Source organism: Saccostrea echinata, unplaced genomic scaffold (assembly GCF_033153115.1).
Source record: "Saccostrea echinata isolate AGI-Se365-2 ecotype Australia unplaced genomic scaffold, CSIRO_AGI_Sech_v1 ptg000022l, whole genome shotgun sequence".
NCBI lineage: Eukaryota > Metazoa > Mollusca > Bivalvia > Ostreida > Ostreidae > Saccostrea > Saccostrea echinata.
This window is the reverse complement of record NW_026889771.1, coordinates 7,190,312-7,216,248: the sequence shown is the minus strand read 5'-3', so window position 1 is coordinate 7,216,248 and position 25,937 is coordinate 7,190,312. Positions and strand designations below refer to the sequence as shown.

The 25,937-nt window shown below is 33.4% G+C and overlaps 1 pseudogene; it reads left to right on the top strand.

The window, feature by feature from the left end:
* The first annotated feature begins 8,178 nt into the window (after positions 1-8,178).
* LOC133190680 (uncharacterized) lies at positions 8,179-9,786 on the top strand (annotated as a pseudogene).
* The last annotated feature ends 16,151 nt before the right edge of the window (positions 9,787-25,937 follow it).

Sequence of the window (25,937 nt, the reverse complement as noted above, 5' to 3'; positions counted from 1 at the left end):
TGTTTGATCTTTGTCATTGCTATAATAGTAAAAATAATTCTCATGCTAAGTAAATTTGCTGTCTATGCAAGGGTGATACTTGTATTCTCCTGCCAAAACTTGTAAATGTAAATAACTCTTTGCAGAATTGAATAAACTTGTCATATTACAGCACTGTACAGTTTCGGTTACGGTCGATTGTTTAGCAATGTCCATGTATCTTATTGATCTGACTAGGAGAGGTAGCACAAAAAAATAATCAAAGCTGTTATACAGTTTTGAAAAACGGAGTCAAATTCATAAATGAAATATAAAGATAACGAACAGTATCAAATTCAAACTTCAATTGGCTCTATTGTCTACATTTGGGGTGTTTAAAAAAATCCAAGAGCACGGCTAAGCGGAGCATCCCCTTGCGGCAGGAACTTCACCGGTAATGGCAATGTCTTCATACGATTTTGTCTCGAAAGGGGGCCAGGAGAACGCTGCATGGAAAAGTAATCCCTATTTCTCAGACATAACTTTTTCATTTCACATGTTTGAACGAGACAGGTTCTGTATCGTTGATACAAATGGGGTGGACGAGTGCGAAGCACGAGTCTCCACCCCAAAATTTGTATCAACGATACAGAACCTGTCGAGGTCTCTAAATGATTTGTGACACGATCAATCAAAATCAGCTCCTCCCACTTCTGTTTGTGCTATTATTATAAGTGGTGTCATGTATATTTCATTTCTTCCTTAATCCCTGGTAAATCGTATAAAAAGTGAATTCCCATGCCAATTATTACACTTGGATTCGATGTAAATTGTACTTTATCCATAGATAGCGTGAGATTTCTAGTCACTGTATCATATTATATAGTTTTGAAAACACTGAGCTGAAGAATGGACGTAGATTTAGAATCGCTTGATTTTTTAACTGTTGAGGTGGATGATGTCACATTATGACAAATTTGTGAAAATATGGAGACCGAATATCATGTGTTTGAAGGGATTCAAAATCTTAGTTTTTCTGAAAACTTAAATTTGGATGCGAATGAAGGCGTTGGAGACAGCTGATCAATGGATTTTGATATCGGGGATTTTTTTTTTTACTTTAATGGAATCCGAATGTGAAGTAAAAAAAAAAAAACTGAAAGAGAGCACAAGATTTGGTCAAGTCGTCAATGATGAAGATTTGAGGTGTCTCGTTGAGAATCAGGAAAATAGGAAAACTAAAAGCAACACAAAATGGGCTCTTAAAGTTGGATACGAAAACAATGAACCATTGGCTTGAGAGTTTTATTGTGGAAGCCCGTAAGAAAGACGGATCTGATTACCCTCCAAAAACTCTTTACCTTATTTTATGTGGACTTTTAAGGCACCTAAGACAAAAAGGTGTGTACGATAAAAATTTTCTGGATGAGAAAGAACTATCTTTTGTCGGGTTGCGAAAAGTTTTGGACGCCAAAATGAAATCGCTCATTGATAGAGGACTTGGGTGCGAGATCCGCCAAGCTGATCCTATATGGCCGGAAGACGAGGAGAAATTGTGGCAAGAGAATGTTTTTGGGAAAGAAAACAGTGAACAATTGCAACACACTGTGTTTTTTTATTCATGTAAATTGTTTGGTTTGAGGACGTGCGATGAGCACCACAAATTGAAATGTGAACAGTTTTCCCTTGGAAACGATACCCATGGACAGTTCATTCAATTTGTTGGAAGAGCATCAAAAACTTACAAGGGCGGTCTGGGTCAAATGAATTTACAGACAAAGAACCTAAAGAAAGCGTTATAATTGTGAACCTGGTAAGTAAATATATATATATTTATGTGGATACATTAAGACACTTTATTTTAAAGTATAAATGTAGTAGTTAGAGGAAAAGGGGGGGGGGGGCATTACTGTGAGCCTGGTAAAAGTAAATATTTATGTGCATACATTAAGACACAAGTATGTAGAAAAGCGAGGGGGCGGTCATTTATATTAAATCTAATTACTGTTATATAATTTATAGGTGATCGATGCTAAGCAGAGTATTTTCGGATATATCCTGATGCTTTAGACGGTGCGGGGCCATTTTATCGTTGTCCACTTCCTGGAACCTCGGAGAAGCCCGTGCGTTACGGCACACAGGTTGTGGGAATAAATAAACTTAAAACTTTTATGAAATTAATTTCGAAAAAGGGAGGACTGGAAGGGAATTATACAAATCATAGCGGGAAGAAAACCTGCGCAACTCAATTGTATATAGGAGGTGTACCCGAGGCAGAAATCATGAATGTTACTGGTCACAGGTCAGAACAAGGAGTAAGGAAATATATGAAAAGTAACGTGGAAATGAAGAAAAGCATTTCTAAGGTTTTCGATCCCCCCCGTGGCCTCTACAAAACAGGAATCCCACGAGCCGTCTTCTAGTAACTCTACTGGCAGTAAAAGAGCCTTATCTCCTTGTAATAAAAATCATTCTGAAGGCGACGCTAAGAATTGTGCAGTGAAAGCAGTCGAGCCCTGCGGGATCGAACAAATACGGCATCAGTATTTCAAAATTGTCATTTTACCTCTTCTTTTGGATCAAATTGATTGATCAAGCGTGATTTTGTGTGTCTGGTATTACATTGAAAGAAATCAAGGCCATGCGGAAGTGTCAAGCACTGTACTGGAATTTTTTTTAAATGTTTCGTTTGGATGAAAGTGACGGACCAAATGTGATTTTTTTTTTCGTAGTTGCTGTATGAATTACATACTAGTAAAAGTGTAATTGTGATTTTTTTTTCAAGTTTTGCAAGGAAATAGTTTTATTGTGATTTCTTTTTTCAAGTTTTGCAAGGAAATAGTTTTATTTCATTCCAAGCAGGGGAAAAAAATTAACTGATTTTTTATTTTGAAAATTATATTAGCTCGTCATGGAAGTAAAACGTAGAATGTATAAAATTGACTGTTTTCCTGATTTATTTTTAGATCGTTCTGTATTTCACTTACAGAACGGTTTGTAACACAGTTATAGGGTTAATACAGTACAGATGATAGCTCCGCCCACCATAGTCCTGTACTGTATTGCTAATACAGAACGGTAAACTTCAAAGAAAAACACCGCCATCGTGTCACAAGTGTATAGTTATGATGAGCAAGGGTGCCTCTTCGAAGTTGTAAAAGTTGGCCCCTAGGTCCTCTTAAAAGGATGGGACTCTATTTTATAGTAAAAATGCATTAAATGTTTTGAGAAAAACCTCTTCTGTGCTACTTGGCATCTATAGCTAGGAGGAGAACAGTGCAAAATTGTCTTGAGCAAGCCGTTTATTTTTTACCAGATTTGTGAAAATTTTTACCACTGGGTCAAGTGTTCTGATGTTGAGCAGGTTTTATTGATCACTACAGGGAAGTTTGTTACTCAACTGATGGAACTTATTCCTCTTTGCTATTCACCTACAATAATTAATCACTGTAAATAATGTATTTGATAGGTCAACTAAAGAAAAGAATTATTGTGGAATCATTAGATTTCATGGTGACTCAGTTTTCTTGGAATTCTTGGGTACCCCTCATCCACGAAATAATGAGGATTACGTTTGTAAAGTTCGTTAGATTACTAATAAACTAAAGAGACAAAAATAACATAAATCTTACAAATGTTCTTCAAAGATCAAGAGAGGCCACGTGAGAAGATAGTGTGGGGCTATATATAGTGCTGAAGCACTATTGCTTTGTTAAGTCTGCATGGTGACAGTGACAAGTTGCATTGGGGCAAGTAGAACTTCTTTATGAGTTGTAACTGAGAACTTATCTACTAGGCTTGCATTTGGAGAACAAAGCTTCATCAATCAATTAATTTTGTTTAATTTTATACTTCTATGGATCCTTTACATTGTTGTATTATACTCAGGTGACTCACAAGGCCCTTAGGCCTCTTGTTTTAAAACGCTACCCTTTCTTCAGTTTTGATCTCATTTCAATGAATGTCACTACACTATAGCTAGTATATAATTCTGCCTATCGTATTTTTTTCATTTCAATGAACGTGTTGTCATGGTTACTAAATAAAGGATTTTTTAATTTTATTTTCAAAACGTTACTTCTCCAGTTTTGGCCCGATTTCAATCAGACTTAGTGCAGAAGTGGATTACACCGATATACACAATTCTTTAGTTTGTTTTATGTATGAAATGAAATATGGAGATATAAAAATACCAATTAATTTCCTTTAAACATGAGAATGACAAATTTTGCACTATGTAACCTCAAATGTATATGAAAAATATCTTAGGAATAATATTGTGTCTGTTTTCTGAGATATGCCGAAATACATTAAACCTGCTGGAAGCTTAGCATCGTAGTTAAACATGATCTAAGTAGGTGTATTAAATCTTACGATTAATTATGAAGACAAGGAATAGAAAATTATTAAATATGAGGACAAGGGATAGAAAATGTGTTAAAAGACTTCATTTTTGCCCTATTAAATTTGAAAGAATCCACGGGTCCCCAGACCCCCAGCCTTACCATAACTTCAAGTCCTGTATCCGCCCCTGGCTAAAGTTTGGCAAATGCATTTAACCTCTACCTACTATTAAATGGTTCTTCAGAAGGGGAATGCAGCAGATTCGGCTAAGAATAAGTGTAACATTGTGTTTGTTTGTTTGTTTTCTTAAAATAAGCCCAGAGCCAACCACCTAGAGTATTTTATATGTTCTTTTTAATACAGTGCTCAATAACTGACATCTTTTCTTGCCAAATAACCGACATCTTTTCTTGCCAAATATTGCTTTAGTACACTTTAGAGGAAAAACGTATTGAAAACACTTTACTCGCCAAAAATATTGACCTAACTGTTTCGTATACTATATTTTGCGTCAATATCGGTTTAAAGTAAATAAGTCTGATAGATTTCATAGACTATACGAATATGTATGTTATATATTAAGTAAGGGAAGGTTTTAGTGTACGTTGAGTAAAATTTTAAAATTTAATGAAATATTAATACAGACTTGAAATTAATGATGATAAATAAGGTATCAGATGATAAAAGAGGCCTATTACTAGTTAAAATTTTCACATATCAAAGGCCGGTATTCTTAGCATATTGTACGACCGAGGTAACCAACAAGCATTTCTCTTTAACCCTCTTGCTTGAATATTTATTTACATTGTAGGTCATTAACGCTTATTTATCAGTGATTGTTATCCGTCTGTTCATAGATTTTAAACTTTTCACATTATCATGAAGCAGACTTGGACTTAAGTCAAATTCTCAGTCACCTGGCTCCAGGATCATGAAACAGACTTAGACTTAAGTCAAATTTTCAATCGCATATAAAATGTTTATTTATTATTGAATTATTTCCTAAATTTGCAGATAACAAGACTTTTGTGAAGCAATGTTGAAAAATATTCTAACTTTGGTCTACTTGACTTCTACAACATTTTAGTACAACGTAAAGATTTTGACTTAAGCTTAAAATGTTTTATAATCCTGGGGCCTGTAAGATGTTTATTAATATAAACATTAATTAATTTATCAAAAAATCAATAACAGGACTTTGATGGTGCAATATTAAATAATATTTTTTCTCATTTTGGACTATTTGACTTCTGCAACATTTCAGAATTAAAGTTTTTGACAAGCTGAATAAGATTTTTCATTATCCCGGGACCAGAAACACAAGGGTAATTTCAACCAAAAAAAGCTTTCTTACGTGATGAGGAGTGCCAAACTCCTTTACAGGAGAGGTCAACTGAGAATTTGTAAGAATAGACTGTCTAGTAAATGATTCTCACGAACCAATCCCCAAACAAATATAAAACTTTCATATTATGAAGATTTAATTTTTTTTCTCCAAGTGAAGGTTCATGAAGCCACAAAAAGAGGTTTAAATTTAACAAAGAAACAAAATGAAATTCATTTTATAAAAATTCTTAAAAGCGCCAAGAAAATAAGTCAAATTATTTGTAGCATCACGGTAGGTCATCATGATCACTTGATAGAGCGCTCACTTCGTAGTAGAGATTGCTGCGACAAACCTAAGATGAAAGAAAAATGTAGCAACCGTTCCTTCGCCAAGTGCTCGGAACTCTTTCACATGAGACCATGAAAACCAATGGCCAGTCTGAAGGCACACATTGGCACGCTTAAGAACCCTCATAGCTCAATGGTCTTCATGAAAATTTGCTGCCTTCTCTTGTACATGTATCTGTTGATGTTTCACATGCGTCAAATAATCTTCCAGAAGTAAAGCTACAAACATCCACTTAATTATTATTATATGGAAATACATCAATGACGGGTAAATTCAAGTTTGCTCAAACTATGGGCACTAGGGCAGGATGACAATACGGGTCAAAAGTTTATATATAAAGGAAATAAATCTTAAAATGCTTTGTAGGAAGAAAAGGACCACGATTCATCATAACGTTCTGACACATTCACATGTAGTTTAGACTCAATATGTTTTATAATTATAATTACATGTACAATGTTGCCAAAAATGTTTTTACAGGGAAAATTGGTTTTACATTGTTTAGAAGAGTGAATTTTTAACAATGGTAGAAATGTTGTCAGTGCCAGTGGGTGCCATTGGAATCTCTTTGACAATGGTATTGTTTGTAGCCTTAAACCGTGAAAGGATTTTTGTTTGACATTGGTAGGAGGATGTTATCGTATCCAGTGAATACAACTGCTAACCAGTGCATATTATTACAACAAGTGGATTTCAATTGTACAAATGTAACAAGTAGAGATTGGTGGTTACCAGTGAGTTTGGAAACAAATCTTCAAATCAAATGATGTTTGTTTTTTCCACACAGAAAAGCATTACTATGTCAGGAAATGATCTCGTTAAAACTGGCAAGCGCCAGTTTGTACCGCAATTGATCTATTTCTTGAATATCCCCCAGTACTCTATGGATCACTTTATTACATTTTCGATTGTCTAAAGGAAAGTGCCAAACAATATCTGAGCGCTTAGGAATTCTGCTTAATACAATCCCGATTACTGCACTAACTTTAATTTCGGTAAAACTAACATGTTTTTGTGGTTATAAGCAAAGTTGTTAAATTTGGAAAAAAATGCTTTAAGGTGAATTATCCCTCTACTCTAAATGTCACCATTTTTTAAAAATTCCCATCACATAGATTTTCATCAACAACAATTGCATTAAATTCAAATGAAAAATAGTTTGAAGTATGGAGCAGTGCTTACTTTTCAGAACTGAATATTATGTCTAATCATGGTATGAAGAAAATCTGAGACAGTTTTTTTTTATTTCAACATAAAATTTAAGTGAGCGTCTCAGAGAAAACCATGCAAAATGGCAAAAATGGTCCACAAGCTTACATCTCAGATATTTTAAAACTGGTATAAAACTGGAAGAACCTCCCATGAAAGTCCAAATTTTGAATTCAATTGCCCCTCAATGTTGTTCTATTTTTAGCTTTGACCTACTTTAAGTATTGGCCCAAATATCCTTTGAAAATTGTAAAAAAGATACCAAAAACGATACATTTTGAGTACCAAAATACAAAAATAAGAGAACAATTCATACAAACTTTTTACTCATATATAAGTTATCTATGTCTTATATTTTCAGTAAAACAAAGTTGAATTGATAGTACTGCTTTTATAAAGATCAGGCTGAATTTAGAAAACTGGCATATCGATACCACTGCCAGATATGAAAGAAAATGCTAACTTTGAGTAAGGTATAAATATACCTGTAAACGCTTGCCTCTTGTCTATTTCACATGATTATAGAAGTAGAAGAGCTAAATGGAAACTGAAAGAAAATCCATCTTTGGACTCTCAAAGTTTACTGCACAATTGATAAAAATTGATATATACATATATGAAATGACATATTTTAGGTCATTCTTGAATTTATTCATATTTGAGACATCGAGACCTTAAAATGCTTTTTAAATTTTGAATTAATTTTGAAGATATATTTTCTGGTCATAAATATTTGTTAGATCAATATCTTCCATGTCTAAATCCTGTAGATAGGTTTTGTTTCTATGAAAAATTATTTATAAGATTTACCTCCCCTTAAATGCAATCTCCAGGCAGAAGAGGTAGAAAAGAGAAGAGAAGTCAAATGGAGGTCAAAACATGATTTATCAGAATGGACTTGATGCAACTTTTTTGATCTGTGTGGTCTGATCTTTTTAATCAAAATGACTTCCAAGATCTGTCTGATTAATTTGATATATTTATAAATGGAAATGGATGTTTATTTACAAGCACTGCCAACCAAATGCCCTGCTGTGTGTTACTTTCATAATGGAGAATCTGATTGTAATTTTGCAAACACTTTTTATGTTTATGAATGTGACATAGATATCTTGAGTCATCTATATTCTCTACAAAGTGTGGAAATAATAGACAAGCATGTATATGATGCTCACGTATGTCCTGAGTATATATTAATATTATATCGAAGTGGGTATTTCACGGTTGATAAAACCGTTCTTTCAATGAGAATATACAAAGCACCGTGAAGAGTTGGGGGCACGATGGAAAAGACCCAAGAGAACCTGTTCCTATCCTGGTCATCAGGGAAACATGAAAGCAGACAGAGGAGCCAGTCCAACAATTTGTAAAGAACTGTGGTTAAATACAAGACAAATATTACCAGTAGTTTCAGGTTGGTTATAATTATTATGAACCTAGTTAGTAGTTATCATTTTTTCAATAAAATGATTATAAAAAAAAAGTTGCATTGAATTATGTGTATGAAAGAAATATTTATTATTCCAGTAGAATAAATTTAGATAATAAATTCAAGTTAAGTTTAAAGAGCATATGTATACATGGAGTAATTTGAGAAATGCAAACTGATCACTGATCACAAGTAGTAAGACTTACATGGTTTGTTAGGATCTCATTTGAAAATTACACAAACTATCATAATTTTAAAAAAATGAAAAAAGAGGGGGGGGGGGGGGTCATTTAGGCCTATTATTGGAAATCAGCATTTCATTTTGTTTGTAACCTAAATTAAGGCATTCACAGAAAACTATAGAAAAAAATTATTATATCTCAAAACAGTTAAAGTACACCAGGTGATCACTATTATTTATAATTTGTTTATTTACTCAATATATTATTAAGCATAGGAAATTTAAAGAAAATGAATTCGATAATGATGTGTATATGCCATAAATAAGTTCTATTACAATGTACTTGTACTTTGACAAAATTTGCATTATTTATTTCAATTACTTGTCTTGTAGCAATTTGCAAGAGGTGCTCAATGGAGCATAAGAAGAATGTTTCTCCCTCTTACAATGTACAGTTTGTGGAAGAACTTGGTAATTATAATATTTGTTAAGTATACATTAGCTAGCTAGTATGCAAAAGGATACATTAAGCAATTTTCAGATTCAAAATGTTGACATTTTGAGGAAAAAGTTGAGAATGAGCAAGGACTTTGCAACATGCTTAATAATTTTATTACATATAAGACAAAATCCTTTGTTAGGTGAAAAGTACTTGTACATTTGTTGTAAAACTCATGAAATTCTGAAACTAAAGTGCTGCATGTAATATATCTTATGCAATAGTCCATTCTAGTTTAGTGCATTATTGCACATGCAACTTGTGCCATCCCTGACAAATTTAATTTTTTTATCAAAAAAAGAAGTATTTGTTTAGAAGATCACATCATTTTACTTTCAGATTGGTGTGAACAAATTTGTAGGACTCACCATAGAGACTTGAAAAGAGCTTTAGAAAGCAATCATGGATTGAAAGGAACTAAAGCTTGTGTTGTCTCCATTGACAATGCAGAGGAACCAAAAATAAAATCCAAAATCCATCCCCCAGATTAGCCTTCTGAACAACTTTATATTTAATGTGGATTCAGTAATTATGAGAAAGGCATACCAGGTTGGTCGTGGAAGTCTCATCGAGACAAATCCCTTGAAATATCAACATCTTGATGTTAGAGAAATGAAGGGTTTCCAGGTATTTGTTATGATTACAAATCTATATAATAAATATACAATCACTTTTTTGTATGGATAAACAATTTTTTTTAAATAGTTGTTGTTTTTTTAAATTCTACAATATACAGTAGAATTTCTATTATTTTAGTTAAATATTAGTAATGCATTATGGATTTTTCTGGTATAGGTTTTAGAAGAATTTCCGTCCCATGCAGTTGATACTGGACAAGTTCGTATGAGAAAAAGAAACTCTAAGGACCAGGATCAGAGACAACTGTACGATGAATTGTATTCATGTCCAGATCCCTGTTGTCAGAAACAGTATGTAAGGTCTGCCAATCTTGAGAAACATCTCGCTCTGGGAAACCACCTTTACAGAAAAGCAGAGGAAACTGCGATTGATTATGGCATTAAAATCTGAAAATGTGTTAAATGTTGTAAATACGTAATTTTGTGTATCCATGGCAACCTATTTGATAAACATGTAGGTGTGAAAAATTTATTTTCTGCAATTTTATTCTAATTGTTAAAGATATTTCTAAAGATACAAGTTACAATTCCAGCATTTCATGAAATGCACTTAGCATATGAATATATTAGCATATATGTATTTCTAATTTAAACACTTGATATTTTGCTTTGTTTGGTAACCATGGTAAACATTTTTATGGTAGCTTACATGCTATGTTAGTATAACATGTTCTTTTGTGTCTATTTCATAACACAAATAATAGTCCTTTTTAGTCAGATTATATATGTATTAGCAAAAGTAAAGATTTGAAGATTAGCGGGGGGGGGGGATTTCGGAAAAATTGAAAAAAAATGTAAAATGTATGATGTTTCCATGGCAACATTTACATATTTTTTTCTGTATCTGTACACCAATGTTCTATTTTAAATGTTTGTAAATATTGGACTTGTTTTCATGATTTTCTGATCGAAGAGTAATGAATTGATTAAAGTAATTTTCATCCTTTTCAAAGAAAATGATAAAACTCCAAGAATATGGTATTTCCATGGCAACATGTTCTTTATATTTAAATGACAAAAATAAATTTCTTAATACTTTTAAACACTTTGCCTTTTTATATAGAATGTTTATTAATACCACACAATAATACTTTTTCCTGTAAAAATAAGTTCCATGAATAACAGCCATTTGATGTTTTTAAAGAAAACATACCAAGATAATATCGTTACCCATGACAAAATATATGTTCTGCATTAAAATGTATTTAAGTTCCTTTTATGTAGAATTGTGTTATAGTTGTCCTGTTTGTTTTGAAATATTATAAAGTGACATGCTGAAACATTTCCAGTTAAATTATGATATACTAGATGTGAGCTTTTTTAACAATGTTTATTATGATTTGCAATACGTCAAAACATAGCATTGTTCGTGACCTCATATCTGCCCTATTTGAAAGAGTCCAAAGATAGATTTTTTATATCTTCCTAATTATGGTCTGTACTTACAGGTGTAATTACAATAATACAAATTGCAGTGTTTACAGAATCTTTAAAAATACTTCGAAAGTTCATAAATATTTGAATTTTTTGGAAATGTGAATTTTGGAAGATTTGTGACCTTTTTGTACTTAAACTGGATAAGTACTGAATAAATTTTACTATCCTGACTGATACTCTAGGCAACATACTTTTATGCCTATCAATTAATTTCAATGCATGAAATGTTATAATTTGTTGAGACTTCCTCAAATATGTCTAGGTTCAATGATTTCAAGCTCCTAGTTTGACTACATGTTCTATTTTTAGTAACATGCCTCTAAGTCATGAACTAAGGCAACAATGACAAAAATATATGTGGCAAATTTAATGGTATATCAATACTATATTGCAAACAAAAATTGATGTCAATACAAAAACCCTGCTTGTGGACTGTTTTGCATGGTTTTCTCTGAGACGCTCACTTAAAAAAAAAAGAGGTGTACATGTATATAAAAACAAGCTAATTCAAAGAATTTGTGTCCCCTGCTTAGGGAAAAAAGAAGAACATGCGCAGTTCACCCCCTGGATTTGTAGAATTATTAAATGGATACATGTACATTGAAGCAAATAAAAATGCCAATATGAATATAAAAAAAATTGATTGCTTATTCTTTAATATGTGTATAGAAGATTCTTTTTATAAATAATATTTATCACACTGTAATAATGATTTTATGAGTTTGTACACACTAGACGTCATAACTTTTTCATTTCACATGTTGAATATCATTTAGTACCCCCCCCCCCTAAAAATAAAGAAAAAAAAATATCCAAAAAAAAGACCGTCCCGGATTTGAACCCGGAACCTCTCACTTGCTAAGCAAGAATCATACCCCTAGACCACGGAGACACTTGATTATATGGCAAATTAAATGCAAACATTAAATTACATATAATGTTTATATTCACGTTGGATATTGTCAAAACTTTACACAGTACATGGTGTCTAATTTTGCCTTTACAAAACAGTTCTAATAGATGTAATTAGAATATAAAGTCCGCCGACAACCTGTATTATACGTAATAACTCTCCACATGCCCCTGTGCTAAAAATAGTGCCAAGCGACATTTAATACAATAATTTAAAAAAAAAAACGGGGCGGGACACATTGAGAGGGACGAGACAGACCATAGGGATTTATGGTATGACAATTCATTACAAAAGCTCAAAAGCTTCTTAAGATACGGAAACGAAAGTGTTACACACAGACGAAATGTATGAATTTACGACCTTGAACTTTGACTTTAAAATCTATAGAGGCTACAGGGAGTTGTTATGTAAAATTTCGTTGCAAAAGCTCAAAGGATTCACGAGATATCGCGCCGAAACAAGAGTGTTAAAAAAGACAGAATTTATTACCTTGACCTTAGGGTTATTGACCTCGAAATCAATAGGGTTCTTTTTTAGGCCATGTTAGGCCATAGGGAGTTGGTATGCAAAATTTCATTGAGAAAGCTCAAAAGGTTCTCGAGATATAGCGCGGAAACGAAAGTGTTACAGACAGACAGAAATACAGACGGACGGACAGACAGACCCAAAGTAATATCCCCCACTTTCCGTGAAAGCGGGGGACAATAATATTAATTGTCATATTTATTTAATTCATTTTAAGAAACACAATGAAACGTTGCTTTTTAAATCAGAATAACACATTTTTTTCTGTGCTTGTAAAATAAAAATGCATCCATCTACAGGAAATATCTTTCTTTAAACATTGTTAAGAGAAAAAAAGAATAGTAAAGAATTTATTATGAAAATTCTGCATCTGATACATGATAAATTACTATAACAATTAAAAGAATTATATTTTAAGAGAGGAATATCTCAATTTTCAGAGTTTAACGTAGAACCTACGTCGTTTGACATCATAGTAAAGTGAACGAATCCAGGACTGTCTCAGCTAATGAAAATACACAAATAACTTCATTTTGTGATAATGCGAATGACATGCAACTATTTTGGAGGAAGGAAAAGTTGGTAAGAAATCTTCAGTTGACTACGAAATAGTACAATATCTTGATGATATGTATTAAGATATCTTTAATATCTATTAAAGATTTTTTTTTAATGTTTGTAACATCTATTATGAAATGATGTATATTTATTTCCGAAACTATTTTGTTAATTATTTATATGAATTTTAATGGTTCGTGTATACAATAATAATTCGCTAAAATATTAAGTTTTTAAATAAAAATTTCTGTTTTTGATAAATATTCACAATGTAAGTCTGAGAATACTACCAAAACATTCATTTAATCGAGCTGTACATAAACTTCGGATCGAATTTCTTTCTCTGAACGAGTGACGCTATTTAGAATATTCAAACATCTGTATTCGAAACCCCGTCTTAAGCTTTGTAAGTGTTTTGAAATACACGTTACTCGTTTCTGTTCATCAGAATATATCGTTATTTTATCAAGTTTGACTTTAAGAGCCAGACTATGAGAAAATCATACAAAATACAAAAAGTCGTCCAAATGGAAGGTTGCAACAAAAGAATTTTTAGCTGTTTAAAATTTGCTCATGATACTAGAAGTAACAATTTCTAACAATTGAAAAAAAAGAATACTTGCTTCCTGTATTTTTTGAAATTGGAAATTATTAATTGTTGATACTGAATATAGATGTTGATCGATAGGTATATATACACCCTGCAACTAAATTACCGTGTGGGTTGTAATCTCCCCTTGTATCAGGTTATTATCTCCCTTGTTAGAATTTGGGGGGGGGGGGATGGCAGATTTAAAAACACAGAAGATATAGAAGGTCAGAACACTATTTGCGATTTTCCAGATCTTACCCGTTGAGCATCACTACACCATAAAGTGAAAAAACATTGGTTAATATATCCGAGTGTATTAAAACGACAACAAAGCGTCTTAGGCGTGCAAATTGTTCAAAATTAGGCTGCAAAGAATTTCCTGAAGGACTCTTAATTTTTCACGATAGGTGCTTCTAGTTTAAATCCATGTATATGCCCAGCGCATCGGGATGACTTTGGGATACATGGACAACATACCAACTTTATGCTTGTGCCCCGTCAATGATAACGTCCAATAACTTTTTTTGGCTTTTCAAGGATTTTTTGCTTGATAGTGCCCACTCCTAACTAAAATGTTTACCCCTACAATAAAAACTGAATTTTCTTCTTGCACGCCTGGTCTACATAATTATACAATGTAGATCTTCTGTCTTGTCTAAAAATTTTCCGAGTTTGGAAAGAGTTTAAATAGTTTGAAAGTCAAACTATTTTCCAAGTTTGGGAAGGACATTTCATCGGCCAAAACGTTGCATAGAATCGTGTTTTTGTCGCATACGTTCTAGGCGAAGGAATCCTTCTTTCAAAAAACTTCCAAACCAAACCCGAGCCTAATTCAAAAATAGCACCGTTAGGGAAGCTTTCATTTGGACTTTCATATCGCAGCTCTTAAGAGAAAAGAATGGCACTTCAGAATTTATAGAGTATATTTTCTTTGCAGTAAGAGCATTAGAAATGTTATTTGTTGGTTGTTCCTTTGAGCATTTCTCCCTGCCTATAATTTTCAAAGATTTAGAGGGAACAGATTATAAAACAAACTGTTTTGTCAACATTTAAAAATGTCATTTGCGAAGATGTGCAAAAGGTAAGGAATTTTTCCGTTCATCCAGTTTTCAGTCAAATATGTATAGTACCATCCCACTCTCTCTCTCTCTCTGTAAATGTTTATACACACCATGCCATGAAATTTAAATCAATATTCCTATCCACGGATTGTATTCGCATTTTAACTGCCAAGTCTTAAGACTTATTATGTAGAATCAGCCAACTTGCAGGATTGTTGTTAGATCTCGCATCGTTAAACCATTTTTATAATGATAAGTCTAACACTTTTTCAACTTCTCAGACAGTTTGTCTTTTCTTTTGCTTTACGTCCTTTGCAAGATTTTTTCACTAGTATGAGAACTCATCAGATACCGGTGAAGGGCTTCAAATTTAGATCATTTTATTGGCACACAGAGTCATTGAGCAGTGAGAATTGTTTGAAGTACCAACGCCTGGTGTGACAAGGGACCTCGGTTTTTAAGCCTCATCCGAAAACCCGCGACCTCCACTTCAAAATGCCGAGCGCTTGATGAAGGAATAGTTGCTACATGCTCCTGTTTTATATCGACTCCGGTCTGTCGTGGCCACGATCGTCCGATCACGGTGCGAGCGCTTTACCGAATGAGCTGACTGTGAATTGTACAAATTTCAAAAGTCGAAAAGACTAGACACAATTATTTCAAAAACTTAATTAGACAGGCTTCGCCTGATATGAAATATTGTAAAGTTGCCATTTGAAGTACAATTATGATTATATGATTTACTACAATTATATTTGTAGCATCAAAAAACTGAAATCATATGCAGATAATTGAATTACATGTAGAACTTCCATATCTGTAAAAAGTCAAAAGGATTAGACTTAAGTTCCAAAACATTTAGTGATCGGGAGGCCCGGATTCGATTCTCGTTTGAGCGCCGCGTCAAACCTAAGACGTAATTTATATATAAAAAAAAAGTCAAACGGATTAGGCTTAAGTTCGAAGACCCTTTGTTCTCAGTCAAACCTAAGTTCCTTCGCCAAATGCAGTAAAGTTCATGGGTACAGTCAATGGCTCCAATGACATTTGGGAATCCTCTCTTTTCTTGAAATTTACATGCAATATTGAACTGAAGTCTATTGTCCATTTGCCATTTTATGTAAACATCCTTTAATTCTATCAAAGAAGCAATTACTCACTTTCTGCATAAAACAACTTTTAAATCTGCAAAGTCAAAATATATAAGTAAAAGTCGTTGATCTTTCGGATGATACCTTAAAAACCGAGGTCCCGTGTCACGGCACGTAGGTGTTGGCATGATAAAGAACCCTTGCTGCTCAATGGTCCTGAGGGCCGAGAACAGGTCTAAATTTGAAGTCTGGCCTTTCAATGGTATATGGTGACGTCTCTATATGAATAAAAAAATTCTCAAATGGGACCTGCACAACATGGAATCAATCAAAACTTTATAGTCTTCTCTTATACAGGGACACTAAATTATTATATGTTAAACTGCATTTAAAATTCACACTGCCTTCAAATATTATAATATATTTACAAACAAACTTTGGAAAAAAGGATTATTTATAAATAGTAACCGATAATAATGACAAGTTTTCCAACAAAAATTGCTCAATCACCAGTTAAAACCCCCAAAAAGGTGATCAATGAGTAATTAGCATTAAAAAACAAAATTGTTAAAATTTTGGAAAATACATTCAATATTATAATCGAATGCTGCTAAATTTTGTTTTTTAAGGAGGAGTTCTTGTCTGGTTTCAGACTAGATAACATATACATTTGCTTATATGTCTTATATATTTATACATATAAGTGATTTAAAAAATCATATTTTTCTTTCCCCATCATAGTTGTACAACTTTGAATAGAAATGGTAAACTGAGTTTGAAATCTAGCAGGAACTATATTTGTGGCGGAATGACGGCGTACGAAAAAAATCTCTTCTCCTTCACAAAATCACTCTAGAACAAGGAATTTGATCAAAATTTTTAATCAAAGACTTTAAAAAATTCAAATGTAAGTAAAATTAATAATAATGGACTGAAGTTTTAAAGTATATCACATAAATATGATTTTACAAACAAACTACAATTTTATAAGCCTGTAAAGCTTTCAGTCTAATAAAGATTTGAGCATAGAATCTGTAAAAAGTGTTTTTTTCTCCCTTAGTAAACGGCCAAAGCATTTTGATTTTGTATCAGTTTGTATCCTTATATGACTGCTTTATCATATTTAAAAATAAGAAAAATTTAAATATATGAAGCATATAAAAATGACGAAAATATCCTAAAAATTTAAGAAAAATTGAGGAAATTCGGATTAGCAAATATCTATTTTAGTTGAATTTTGCTTGTAGATTTGGTAGTATCATGAAATATATGGAGATAACGAACAGTATGCAAGCTCAAAAGTCCATTAAACATTACAAAATAGGTGCAGAGCAAACACGTACCTCCAAAACATCAGAGGTGGGATCAGGTGCCATGGAGGAGTGAGCATCCCCTGCCGACCGGTCACACCCGCCGTGTGCTCCTTGTCATGATCGGGAAATAACGGAAAAATCCGTCGACAATTCAGTGTGAAAATAATGGCCTAACAGTTAGTATGAAAAACGTCAGTCAGCATTTGACTCGATGATAAATTGTATTTGCTGACAAGGTCATTGTATCGACCATAGAACTTATGAAACGATGACTTTAAACGAGACTGACGATATTCTTGTTTCATCAACTTGTTTGTCAATGTAACACCTCGTTTTAGAAATTGTACATACGTAGAGCATATGCATGCTCTTGCGTATAGAATCAACTGAGAGATATAAACCCCGTATGCAGGTGATAAAGGTATATTGCTGCGTAAGTAAGGGAAGTTGACGATTGAAAAGTTAAAGTCATCACGTTTATCATAAAGCTTGGTTGTTAGATTACCATTAACGTCTTTTTCAAGTAAAATATCCAAATATATCCGAATATGTGTCAGACTCTGTAGTTACTGTATCTTTTATCTCAAGCTCACCGGGATATATCGTATTGACATAAGAATGGAAATAACCATTGTTAATTGACAATACGTCGTCGATATATCTAAATGTCGAGTGTTTTCTTCTTTTCACGTATAAGATTTTGGACAAATTCTGCTTCATATGAATACAAAAAAGGTCTGCTAGTAACGGGGCGCAATTGGTACCCATGGAAATTCCAATAGATTGTTGGAAGACCTGGTCTCCAAAAACCACCTAGATATTGTCTATCAGAAACTCAAGCATCTTTTTAATGTCAACTTCAGAGTAATTGTGTGTACAATCAGAATGTTTTTTAACAAAATAATTTTGCAAAATGACCATTGACAAGGTAAGTAAATTTACGAGTTCCATTTTTATTGAAAAAGCAGCTGTCAATGATATCAAAAGCCTGGATTTTAATTTATCGTGGGGAATGGTTGTGTTTAAAGTTGAAAAGTCGTAAGTTTTTAAGCTATTGATTTTGGTTAAATCTTGTGATTTCAAATTTTCAAAAAGTTCCTTGGAATTTTTAAGTATCCACATCTGATTTACACCACTTCTCGAATATATTGTTGCACAGTACTCTCGAAGTCTCCCCTTCACTACTGTTAATATCTTGGTGAAAGACTGTTAATATCTGAAAGACCCTATATGGTAGTATCTTTTGAAGCAAAAAGAAAAACACATTTTAACTTTTGAAATAGAAGTAGGCATCGCTTGATTGGAAACAGTATTTTCTTTATTGTTAAAGTGAAGGAAAAAAACATGACCTTGACTTGACCTTGGTTCTAAAATAAGACGGTCAAATTTAATCTTACTGATACCATCACTTAGTGATAATGTCTTCTTGATTCTACGAAAATTTCCTTAAATTTTCAATACAAGAAATATGACTGAGAAGAATCTCTCCTTAAGCCAAAATTTTTTCATATAAATGATTTTTTTGGTAAAGATTAAATGAAAGGTGGCTTGGGGATTTCAGTCAAATATCACACCCATTACCTGTAGTTATTTAATTATCTATGCAAGTGTCTATTTCTTTAAAAATGGGTACATATCAATTGATGCCTAGTTCAACTATCAAACATTCAAGCATCCTTGGGATGAGGACTATTTTTCTACTAACTTATATAAAATTTTTCTTCCTGGATTTGAAGATTGGCTAATATCAAAAGGGAAGTGGAATCGCCTTCCCTCTCCATGTGATGACTTGACGAGGTAATCCCACTATCCAATATTTTATCGTTAAACCACAAAAATTGGACCCCACGAAAATATGTAATTTTACAGTACATCAGCTTGCATTCTATCTGTTTATATTAAGTACCAAGAAGCAGCTATCAATTTGAATATTAGGAGCTAAGCTACCAAACTCTGTACCAAGTATCAATACGGAAAATGGTTTTGCTTTTACAAATATACATAACGGGTTCCAGTAAATGTTCTACCAAGCCTCTTTCTTTCTCCTCACAAAAATATTAACAGCAGTGAAGGAGAAACTTCAGGAGTACTGTACAACAATTTATTCCAAAAGTGGTGTAAATTAGATGTGGATACTTAAAAACTCCAAGGAACTTTTAGACAATTTGGAATCACAAAATTTTCCAAAATCATTAACTTCAAAACGTACTTTTCAACACTTGATACAACCATTCCAACGATAAATTAAAATCCAGGCTTCATAAAATTGTAGATCTTGTTTTTTTTTTTGAAAAAAAGAAATTGATTTTCACAGTAAGATTAATATGTATATAGTTTAAATAATTTATGAACACATGAAGTTATGTATATTTTAAACTGTTAACGTGTTTTTTTTTCATTTTGTATTTAAGATCGTAGGATGGGACGTTAAACAGTGCCTCATGTGAAGAGTTATAACCCTTTAGTTTAAAAAAATCGTTTCTTTGGTTTTCGAAAAAGAGTAGGATTATTTGGGGCCAACAGAGAAACCAAAAAAACTTCCAAAACCGGTCATACGAAATACGTTTACCTCCGAAACATGGCGGAATTACTGCTGACTAGGCGTAAACAATAAATCGTCCAGGATAAATTTACGTTTGTGACCGGTCGCCCGCGTGGCGCAGTGGTTAGAGCGTCTGCTCTAGAGTCGCGAAGTAAGTAGTTGATCCTTACGTCGCGGGTTCGAATCCCACTGTGGGACGTGGAGACCGGTCCTTCGGATGAGGCCGTATAAACTGAGGTCCCGTGTCGCAGTAGGTGCTGGCACGAAAAAGATCCCTCACTGCTCAATGGCCGTAGGTGCCGAGTATAGGACAAAATTTGCAGCTCTCCACCGGCAAGTGGTGGCGTCTCCATACGAGTGAAAAAATCTCGAGAGGGACGTTAAACAACATACAAACAAACAAACAAAACGTTTGTGACCGTCTTTGTTCTTTTGTCTTTACACTCCTTTATCTGAGAGAGAGTGTGAATCAAGTGGGCGATATAGCTCTTGGTTCTCATGTTTTATGTCATTGCTCTTTTTTTCGGGCTTTAATGTCGAGACAATACCTTTCTATTCCACCAATAATTTCATTAAGTATCACTGTAAAAACTGTGTTTAGGAAATAAACACTTTTATTACATGTTTAGATCTAAACGTGTATAGAATTGTGTTTAACAAATAAACACTTATGTCTTGACATGTTTTATATCTAAACGCGTTTAGAAATTAAACACGTTTTACTGTAAAGTGCAGAGTTATCTTCCCGGAAATGACACACATATGTTTGAACGTTAATTTGAGCGGCTATCTAAACAAAGAAAACACAACAAGCTAAGATGGACGTATCAAAGAAAGTCACGACAACCAAATTCAAGGGATAACCAAGAAGAAATAGTGAAATACGTGAAAGGGCATCTTATTACTGCAACACATTAAAGGTTTGTTTTCTTTGCTTTGATTAACCACGATGAGCAACGTAAATAAAGTTGACTTGGAATATATTGAATTCGTTCATAGACTTGCAGGAGAGGAAATAATATTATGTCATTATAAACATCTGTATTTCCATCAGTATAGTTTCACTAAAACTTGAACACTTGTTTGTCTGTAATGTAATGTAAAATATCAGTGATAGTGTACTTTTACTACAATCTGGCTTTCTTTCCTACAGGTACTGTAGTCCAGATTGAACTCAGAATACACCTATCAGAGCTAGGACCTGGTGTCATCTTCAAGTGTAATTTTGTTGTTCCATAATCAGCACTTTGAATTTTCATTTTGTGGAGACTACTGAGTTAATTCGACAGTGTTTACAATTATCCTTGTGCATTCGAAATGGATTACTTTCTGGCAGTTATTGGTGGGATATAAGCTATAATTTATGGTGCTTTGGGACTTGCTGAAAGTTTATGAAATTTGATATTTTTGTGATTGACAGGAAGAAAACTCTGCAGCCGATTCAAATTATAAATTATTATAATAAATATAGATATAAATATACATTTTGTATTTTCAATTTAAAAATTCTTTAATAAAACGTTTAGAAATATTCAAAAAAAGTTTTGATATTAAATTGTCAGTTTAATATTTTTTTCTTAATAATTTTGAAGATTAAAAGCGTGTGTGATCTATGTGTACGTTATAAATTATTTGTCATTCTGATTGGGTTGTTGAGACTAATCAAATCTATTCAGTTCTATCTCCAGTATTATTTGTGTAAATTACATGTAAGTACATCGCACAGTGTCCATTTTATTGCATAATTAAATACATATCCCAACGTTCAGTGGCTTTATGGAAAATAATTAATATCGGTTACCTATTTTGAAAATTTTGACAATTATGCGCATTGGAAAACATATACTTTTTGTGCCTAAATTTACGAGAGTGTTTTGTTTTTCTGCAGGTACAAATTATACTTATGATGTTTTCAGATATCAAACACTTCTGCTGTTATGTGTTTAGAATTTAAACACTTGTGCTTATGTGTTTAGATATGTTTAATTTCTAAGCACACAACAATATCTAAGACATGTTTTGAAATATTACACGTTTAGGAATTAATATAAAAAAGGAGGTGACAACAAAGTGTTTAGAAAAGTGTTTGAATTGTAAACACATTTTTACAGTGTAATTCGGATAATGTCTGAATTGTTTAACTTTTTCATACGTATAGAAAGAGTGCATACAGTAAAGGACAAATAGGATAAAATCCGTCTAAATATACCTGACATACATATTTGTTGAGACTCTATACTAATAACTAATCATTTTCTAAGTCCATTTTTCTTCCTCGTGCTGCAAGTAGGCAGAATCATAATTGCAAAACACCTGACGTCGACAAGCAAAACAATGTTGTTTTGAGAACGATAGTAAATCATATTCGTGTGGTTTCAGATGGAATAGAAAATATGTTACTAGAATATTCTACTTTGGATGCACTGTTCTTTGCATCCGTTCTTTTTTTACCTCTGCCAAATTACTAACAAAAATTTTATGATGTGATTTACGATTTTTTGCCACTCAAGATGGACAATAATTCACAATGCCCGAAAACGACGTATAATTATTTTAGGAATGACTCTAATTCTTGGTCAAATTATTCGAGTATAACCTGGTTTGGGTCAGTTTACGCTTTATAATCCGCGAAGCGGATTATAAAACAGCGTAAACTGACCCAAACCAGGTTATACTCGAATAATTTGGCCAAGAATTAGAGTCATTCCTTATAATTTAATTTTAAAATCATTAAATAACTATGGGTTTAAAATTTCGTTACTTTTTATTAGTTCAAATTTGCCGCTCAATAATACAACCATAGTAACGGAAGTGATGGGAATCGAGGGGAGGTAAAAACTGATACATAGGCATAGCAGCCATGTTGTTTGGTTACATGTGGTAAGATCGAATTATTGTTTGAAATTAAAGGTACATTTATTAAATCTGGAATTTTCCATGAATCCCGAGGACTGGAAATGAGAGGATTGTATGGATACAGGTGATTCAGCTGGTTGTCAGGGGGGTGTGTCCCCTTACCAAACCAGGTTATACAGAAATAATTTGTGTTCCTTTTTGGATATTAACCAATCAGAGGCTAGTATACAAACGAAATTAAATTATTAATCTTTCCCTGGAAAGAAGCTTATTGATCTTATGTACCTTTAACTTATTGTTATTGATCTTGTGTACCTTTTAAATATGTTAATAATTCTATAATTACATTTACAACATACCATATGATTCAGTTTAATGATTCTTCGTTCAAAACCACACCGGACACGGTAGCCTAGTGGTAGGTCGTTCTTCGTAATCGGCAGGCCCGGGTTCGATTTTGGCCGAGTGAACGTTTCCTATCTCTCCCTCTTTCTCAATTCATGTAATCCCTGATTATCAATCAATATATGATCTTGAACCTTGAATCAATAATAAAACATCTAATAATGGGTAATATTATCTATTTATCCATAAAAATTTACATTGAAATCAATGCAGACTTTTATTGATATATATGCCAAAGATGCCAGAAAGACAATAATAATAATGATACATATAGACTATCACACTGCTGTTTTGATCTCGGCCTTGGTACATGTATCAGCCCGAGCGGTTGGTATCGGCCCAAGCCCGGAGGGCGCGAGCCGAGACCTTCCGAGGTCAGATACCAGGGACGAGATCAAAACAGTGGTGCGATGTTTATATCATATACAGTATATAAAAGCAACGGCAATTAAAGAACAAAAATTAAGATATTTTCCAACTGAAAGTTTTATTAAATTTTGTCATACGAAAAAAATTGGAGTTACTTTTCTTTATTTTTGATGTTTAGATGTTGCTTGACGAAGGTGATTAATCATGAAGAGAAGGGATTTGCCTGATCTGGTGTTTTGAAACATAACAAAGCACATTGCATTAAAAGGATTTAAAGGTCACAAACTTTAGATAACTCTACTTTCATTTTGGTTCAAACCTTGTAACATGTTCAACGAATCGTTACATCTTTCAGGTCTGATTCTCAAAAAGAAATTTTGTTATAGGAAATGAAAGCACCAAGTCTCTACTTTACTCTCTGAAATGGGACAGAGAGTGATAGTCAATTAATTAATATAAGGACAGGGCCATTTTATACATAAAGTGAACCTAGCTCTTTATAGTAACTGTGTGTTTTACTTACTTACTTAGTCCTCTTCGTAATTGAGCACATAAGGCCTGCATCGAGGACCTCCATCTCTATCTGTCCGCTGACATCTGCTGTAGCTTGCCCCAAGTCCATCCCTGTTCTTTCATTTCTTTTCTACTGACCGCCGCTTTGGTCGCCCTCTGTTTCGTTTCCCTGGTGGAGTCCATCTTAAGGCTACCCTCAGTATATCTGATGTTTCCATTCTCAAGACATGGCCAATCCATTTCCATCGTTTCTCTTTAATCTGATCAGATATGGCAGCTGTTTGTGTTCTCTCATACAGCTCCTCATTACTGATCTTGTTCGGCCAAAATATTTTTAGTATTCTACGGAGACATCTTGTTTGGAAGGTGTCTAGTTTTTGAGTGATGTTGTTTGTCACCTTCCAGGACTCAGATCCATATAAGAGGACTCCAATGACATTTGTTTTAAATATCTTTATTTTTGTTTTGGTTCTGATAGTTGAAGATTTCCAGATGTTCCGTAAGTTGGCAAAGGTGGTATACGGGCTTTTGCAATTCTATTTTCAACATCCAAGGTGGAATCTCCATTGGCTGTGATCTTGCTGCAAAGGTATATAAAATTGTCTACTTCAATTGTGTGTTTTGCTTACGATATATTTTAAAACTTTAATTGACACATTAAAAGAAAACTTTATATTGTCTTACTTTGAAAGCAAATAAACGTCCATTTCTTTTCAAAACACGTTGTGTTCCTGTTCAAAGTAATTTAAGATTCAGATCTAATTTTAGTACACAAAATATTTTTCTTTAACACTTATATAGGATTGTTACCTTTAATTCACACAAAACAGAAATAAGAATTAAAATTTGATGGTGAGGCAGCCCCTTGACAACGGGCTGAGACAGGGATATCTCAGCCCTGAGGGCGAGACAGCCCTAGTTCCCAGATGCTGTCTCAACTAGTTCAATATGTGCCTGTATCAGGGCTGATACACTACTAGGCATATGATATATAAAAGATTCTTTCTATTTAATTATCTGGCTTAAGGAAGTTTATTGAGGAATCACTGTTTAGTTTGTGGGTATGCTGCATGAATTATCCAACCTTTCCAACTATCGTTGATGTTCCTGGCATAACAAACTAGACAGTGATTCCTTATATTTACATTTATATGTGAAATAAAATTTAAATATAAATTTAAAAATGCTGTCTTGTAGATTTAAATACACGAGGCCTCACATGTTAATTTCAATAGTCACCGCCCACTGACGTCAGACACAAACACAGCCGCACGAGATTACCATGCATACAAGGCTCCTGACCTTTCACCCGGCGAAATTAACATTCCGGTTGAATTATCAAGGAATCAATTCACCTAACTTTCAAAGAGTTATCACAGAGAAAACAATTAGAAATGGAAATATTAGCTATATATTCGTTCCAGTTGAACATGACCTTCAACTAGAAGATTAGAGTAAAACTTGCTTTCAACCCTCCCGCCCAAAATATTCAAGGTTTAGCTTTTAAGTCACCTAGAACACTACCATGTTTTAATTTATTTCCAGTTTAGGTCTAAAGAATTGTGTGTTGGAAACGACAGTTTTACAACGAGTCGGCAATATTTCTGCCATACGTGATAAATTTAATGAGATACAGGCAGGTTTTGAAAGTATTTTCAAAGTGGTTTCTATAGCGGCCCCCAGTGAGCCTACTTTTTTTCAAAAAACAGAAAAACGTTTTTGTGGTGGTGCGAAGGGATTGTAATCCTCGACACAATGCATCGTTTAACATCCCATACGACTAACTTGAAATTTATGAATCGCTACAGTTAGAATCTATACGTGATTAC